The sequence below is a fragment of the Hoplias malabaricus genome, unplaced genomic scaffold, assembly GCF_029633855.1.
Source record: "Hoplias malabaricus isolate fHopMal1 unplaced genomic scaffold, fHopMal1.hap1 scaffold_89, whole genome shotgun sequence".
In the NCBI taxonomy this organism is placed as follows: domain Eukaryota; kingdom Metazoa; phylum Chordata; class Actinopteri; order Characiformes; family Erythrinidae; genus Hoplias; species Hoplias malabaricus.
In genome coordinates this window covers 30,634-37,500 of record NW_027100826.1, presented here as the reverse complement: position 1 = coordinate 37,500, position 6,867 = coordinate 30,634, and positions in this window count along the sequence as shown.

Genomic DNA, 6,867 nt, shown 5'->3' with positions numbered 1-6,867 from the left:
ACAGGGTGTCAGAGAATCAGATAGTCAGAGAACCAGAGTCAGAATAAGACTCAGAGTTAAAAAGTCAGAATCAGACAGTCAGAGAATCGGAGAGTAAGAATCAAACAGTCAGAGAATGAGAGAATCAGAGAATCAGACAGTCAGAGAATCAGAGAGTCAGAATCAGACAGTCAGAGAATCAGAGAGTCAGAATCAGACTCAGGGTTAGAGAGTCAGAATCAGTGAGAGAATCAGACAGTCAAAATCAGAGAGTCAGAATCAGACAGTCAGAGAATCACAAAAATAGGGAGTCAGAAACAGTGTCAGAGAAGCAGAAAAATAGAGAGTCAGAAACAGGGTGTCAGAGAATCAGACAGTCAGAGAACCAGAGTCAGAATCAGACTCAGACTTAAAGAGTCAGAATCAGACAGTCAGAGAATCGGAGAGTACGAATCAGACAGTCAGAGAATGAGAGAATCAGAGAATCAGAGCGTCAGAGAATCAGAGAGTCAGAATCAGACAGTTCGAGAATTAGAGAGTCAGAGAATTAGGGAGTCAGGGAATCAGAGAGTCAGAATCAGACTCAGAGTTAGGGAGTCAGAATCAGAGAGTCAGAGAATCAGAGAGTCAGAATCAGACAGTCAGAGAATCAGAGAGTAAGAATCAGACAGTCAGAGAATGAGAGAATCAGAGAATCAGACAGTCAGAGAATCAGAGAGTCAGAATCAGACAGTCAGAGAATTAGAGAGTCAGAGAATCAGACAGTCAGAATCAGACTCAGAGTTAGGGAGTCAGAATCAGAGAGTCAGAGAATCAGAGAGTAAGAATCAGACAGTCAGAGAATGAGAGAATCAGAGAATCAGAAAGTCAGAGAATCAGACAGTCAGAGAACCAGAGTCAGAATCAGACTCAGAGTTAAAGAGTCAGAATTAGACAGTCAGAGAATCAGAGAGTAAGAATCAGACAGTCAGAGAATAAGAGAATCAGTGAATCAGACAGTCAGAGAATGAGAGAGTCAGAGAATCAGAGAGTCAGAATCAGACAGTCAGAGAATCAGAGAGTCAGATTCAGACAGTCAGAGAATCAGAGAGTCAGAGAACCAGACTCAGAATCAGACTCAGAGTTAAAGAGTCAGAATCAGACAGTCAGAGAATCAGAGAGTAAGAATCAGACAGTCAGCGAATCAGAGAGTAAGAATCAGACAGTCAGAGAATCAGAGAGTAAGAATCAGACAGTCAGCGAATCAGAGAGTAAGAATCAGACAGTCAGAGAATTAGAGAGTCAGAGAATTAGGGAGTCAGAGAATCAGAGAGTCAGAATCAGACTCAGAGTTAGGGAGTCAGAATCAGAGAGTCAGAGAATCAGAGAGTCAGAATCAGACAGTCAGAGAATCAGAGAGTAAGAATCAGACAGTCAGAGAATGAGAGAATCAAAAAATCAGACAGTCAGAGAATCGGAGAGTCAGAATCAGACAGTCAGAGAATCGGAGAGTAAGAATCAGACAGTCAGAGAATGAGAGAATCAGAGAATCAGACAGTCAGAGAATCAGAGAGTCAGAATCAGACAGTCAGAGAATTAGAGAGTCAGAGAATCAGACAGTCAGAATCAGACTCAGAGTTAGGGAGTCAGAATCAGACAGTCAGAGAATCAGACAGTCAGAGAATCAGACAGTCAGAGAACCAGAGTCAGAATCAGACTCAGAGTTAAAGAGTCAGAATTAGACAGTCAGAGAATCAGAGAGTAAGAATCAGACAGTCAGAGAATCAGAGAATCAGAGAATCAGACAGTCAGAGAATGAGAGAATCAGACAGTCAGAGAATTAGAGAGTCAGAGAATCACAATCAGACAGTCAGAGAATCAGAGAGTCAGAATCAGACAGTCAGAGAATCAGAGAGTCAGAGAACCAGAGTCAGAATCAGACTCAGAGTTAAAGAGTCAGAATCAGACAGTCAGAGAATCGGAGAGTAAGAATCAGACAGTCAGAGAATGAGAGAATCAGAGAATCAGACAGTCAGAGAATCAGAGAGTCAGAATCAGACAGTCAGAGAATTAGAGAGTCAGAGAATCAGACAGTCAGAATCAGACTCAGAGTTAGGGAGTCAGAATCAGACAGTCAGAGAATCAGAGAGTAAGAATCAGACAGTCAGAGAATGAGAGAATCAGAGAATCAGACAGTCAGAGAATCAGAGAGTCAGAATCAGACAGTCAGAGAATGAGAGAATCAGAGAATCAGACAGTCAGAGAATCAGAGAGTCAGAATCAGACAGTCAGAGAATTAGAGAGTCAGAGAATCAGACAGTCAGAATCAGACTCAGAGTTAGGGAGTCAGTATCAGACAATCAGAGAATCAGAGAGTAAGAATCAAACAGTCAGAGAATGAGAGAATCAGAGAATCAGACAGTCAGAGAATCAGAGAGTCAGAATCAGACAGTCAGAGAATTAGAGAGTCAGAGAATCAGACAGTCAGAATCAGACTCAGAGTTAGGGAGTCAGTATCAGACAATCAGAGAATCAGAGAGTAAGAATCAGACAGTCAGAGAATCGGAGAGTCAGAATCAGACAGTCAGAGAATCAGAGAGTAAGAATCAGACAGTCAGAGAATGAGAGAATCAGAGAATCAGACAGTCAGAGAATCAGAGAGTCAGAATCAGACAGTCAGAGAATTAGAGAGTCAGAGAATCAGACAGTCAGAATCAGACTCAGAGTTAGGGAGTCAGTATCAGACAATCAGAGAATCAGAGAGTAAGAATCAAACAGTCAGAGAATGAGAGAATCAGAGAATCAGACAGTCAGAGAATCAGAGAGTCAGAATCAGACAGTCAGAGAATTAGAGAGTCAGAGAATCAGACAGTCAGAATCAGACTCAGAGTTAGGGAGTCAGTATCAGACAATCAGAGAATCAGAGAGTAAGAATCAGACAGTCAGAGAATGAGAGAATCAGAGAATCAGACAGTCAGAGAATCAGAGAGTCAGAATCAGACAGTCAGAGAATGAGAGAATCAGAGAATCAGACAGTCAGAGAATCAGAGAGTCAGAATCAGACAGTCAGAGAATTAGAGAGTCAGAGAATCAGACAGTCAGAATCAGACTCAGAGTTAGGGAGTCAGTATCAGACAATCAGAGAATCAGAGAGTAAGAATCAGACAGTCAGAGAATGAGAGAATCAGAGAATCAGACAGTCAGAGAATCAGAGAGTCAGAATCAGACAGTCAGAGAATGAGAGAATCAGAGAATCAGACAGTCAGAGAACCAGAGTCAGAATCAGACTCAGAGACAGTCAGAGAATCAGAGAGTAAGAATCAGACAGTCAGAGAATGAGAGAATCAGTGAATCAGACAGTCAGAGAATCAGACAGTCAGAGAATGAGAGAATCAGACAGTCAGAGAATGAGAGAATCAGACAGTCAGAGAATGAGAGAATCAGACAGTCAGAGAATGAGAGAATCAGACAGTCAGAGAATCAGACAGTCAGAATCAGACAGTCAGAGAATTAGACAGTCAGAGAATCAGACAGTCAGAGAATCAGAGAGTCAGAATCAGACAGTCAGAGAATCAGACAGTCAGAGAATGAGAGAATCAGACAGTCAGAGAATTAGACAGTCAGAGAATCAGACAGTCAGAGAATTAGACAGTCAGAGAATCAGACAGTCAGAGAATCAGAGAGTCAGAATCAGACAGTCAGAGAATCAGACAGTCAGAGAATGAGAGAATCAGACAGTCAGAGAATCAGACAGTCAGAGAATGAGAGAATCAGACAGTCAGAGAATCAGACAGTCAGAATCAGACAGTCAGAGAATCAGAGAGTCAGAATCAGACAGTCAGAGAATCAGACAGTCAGAGAAATAGAGAATCAGAATCAGAGAGTCAGAATGGGACTCAGTGTTAGAGAGTCAGAATCAGACTCTGTGTTCGAGAGTCTCTGACTTCATTGAACATCATTCACAACAAGACTGGTCCACTGACCTCTCACAGAGACCGTCTGTGTGTGTGTGTGTGTGTGTGTGTGTGTGAGGTCAATGCTCCTCTTCACTTGGACAACACTATCACATTCGGACAGACTTTATTACATTAGGGACAGAGAGAGAGAGAGAGAGAGAGAGAGAGAGAGAGAGAGAGTGAGAAAGAGACAGTGAGAGAGAGAGAGACAGAGAGAGAGAGAGTATGTGTGTTAATTGAATATCCAGGTTTGAGGTTGGAATGCGACTCTAATGTGCATTTTAACTGTGTGTGTGTGTGTGTGTGTGTGTGTGTGGTGGGGCAGAGGTCAGCTTCAAGTACCCATCAGATGGGAGGGCACACACTCACACACACAGGAATACTTTCCATTCGCTGAGAGAGAAAGAGAGAGAGAGAGAGAGAGAGAGAGAGAGAGAGTTAGAAATACACAGAGAACGAAGAGCGCACAGACACACACACACACACTAGCGTGTACCTGCAGTAGGAGAGGAAGCATGTGTGTACTATGAGCCTTCCTCCAGAGGAAGAGGTGGGATTCACTCAGGGGAAAGAGAGAGAGAGAGAGAGAAAGAAAGAGAAAGACAGAGAGAGAGATGAGAGACAGAGACACACACACACACACAGAGAGAGCGAGAGAGAGAGAGATAGAAAGAAAGAGAAAGACAGAGAGACAGAGAGAGAGACACACACAGAGAGAGAGAGAAAGACAGAGACAGAGAGAGTGAGTGAGAGAGAGAGAGAGAGAGAGAAAGACAGAGACAGAGAGAGTGAGTGAGAGAGAGAGAGAGACACAGAGAGAGAGAGAGAGACAGACAGACACACACACAGAGAAAGAGAGAGAGCGAGAGAGAGAGAGATAGAAAGAAAGAGAAAGACAGAGAGACAGAGTGAGAGACAGAGAGAGAGACACAGAGAGAGTGAGAGAGAGAGAGAGAGCGAGACAGAGAGAGAGAGAGAGAGAGAGCGAGTTTAGTCTTCAGTGTTGGTTTTCACTGCCCTCTGCTGGTCTCATGGTGGTATGACCTCTTAGGAAGTGTGTGTGTGTGTGTGTGTATGTGTAAGAACACACTCGGATGCAGCTGTTGATAAAATGTCTTTAATGTAATTATTTATTAATAATATTTTATAGCTAATGTACAACAGGCGCTTCCTCTGGTTCTGCCGCTCACAGCGGGTTCTCCTCCCAGGTTCTCCTCCCGCGGGTTCTCCCACAGGTTCTGATACACAGTCCACTCACTGCAGACAGAATGAGTCCAGAAACAGAGGTGGATGGAGGAGAGCGCAGGGTGGTCCCGGTGGGAACTGACCAGTGAGGTTTGGTCTTGGTTCTGACCCGTGTGTGTGTGTGTGTGTGTGTGTGTGGTGATGGGGAAATGGGGTTAATGTGGGTCTGTATCTGAAGACGAACTGATAGCCCTTTTCCACCAAATCGATTCTGGTTCTTGAACCGGTTCCATTCAGGATTCTTAGAACCTTCGTTCTCCCATTCTCCATTTCCTGGTTTCAGAAGGAGAACCTCCACAGACGCGTCTGGTTCCGTGGTCTTTACCCAGAACCCCATTAAGGACGATATAACCCTCTGTAAATGACCCGCCCAGTTCCACTGCACCATGTGCACCTTTATTTGAGGCTCTGAGCTCTTTCTGGAGCTTCTTTATCTCGACTCGCCTACTGACGCCGTCACGGTTCCTGCTGAAGAACCCACTGTTCTTTGGTTCCAACTGGGAACCAATCTTTCTAGTTCAAGAACCTGTTTACGTCGGAGGAGACGCAGCAAAGTGATCCAAACAGGAACAGAAGCGGTTCCATGCTGGTGGAAAAGGGCTATAAAGGTCTGCTGTGAGTCTCCTCTCTACACTCTGTCACCATTATTCAGTGGAATGATGCATTCTGGGTACTGTAGTACACCATAGATTCATGGTGGGTAGTGTAGTTGAACAGAGGTGGATTATGGGTAGTTTAGTTGAAAAGGGAAGTGTATTATGGGTATCGTTGTTTAAGAGAGGTGGATTATGGGTAGTGTAGTTGAAAAGGGAAGTGTATTATGGGTATCGTTGTTTAAGAGAGGTGGATTATGGGTAGTTTAGTTGACCAGGGAGGGAAGCATAGAGGACCGGAGTCAGCCGCTGTGGAGTTTACTGTAGTTGTGGCTCAGACAGACGCTCGTTTGCCGTATGAATATGCCCTGATTCTACAGAAGTATTCAAAGCCCCGTGAGATTACAGTCACAGACGTCTCTATGTACAGTAATATAGTCAAACCTGACGCTGTTGTTCCTTTACAATTATACAAAACCAGCCCCTCCCCACACAGGAACCAAAACAAACCAGAAAAGAAATCAATAAACCCCAAAGAAATCATCAGAAATCAGTAATAAATCACAGAGCTCCTCCGACTCCAGCCGCTAAACTCAGTTTTAGTGTCTCTCTGTGTTTCCTCTTCACTCCGTGGCGTTATAAAGCGACAGATTCAACTAAAATTACTGCTTCCTCCTTTTTTACACCATCAGCTGAGACAAAGTTAAGTTTAGCCCTGGAGCTACGAGGCTAATGTCGCTAACTATTAATGGAAGCTTGTATAAACCAGTTAGCATCGTATGTTGTGTGGAGACCTTCAGGAGTCTGTAATTATGTGATTTCAGACTCTGTGTAACACACTGTAAACACACTATAAACATGGAGTAAAGTACATTAGCACACGGCTAAAAACAATAGCAATGCTCATCCACAGGATTCCACTGCTTTTTAGCTGCATTACCCCCGTAGCTCCAGTATTAAAGCTAAAGAAGCTTAGCTTAGACACAAAACACCTCGGTCCCACTGCGTTTGAACCCTGCCATATCACCAAAACCCTGCTGTAAACATGTCAATTCTCCACTGTACAATCCTACCCTCCTCCTGAAGTTACATAGTGCAGTAGCATCAGCAGAGGC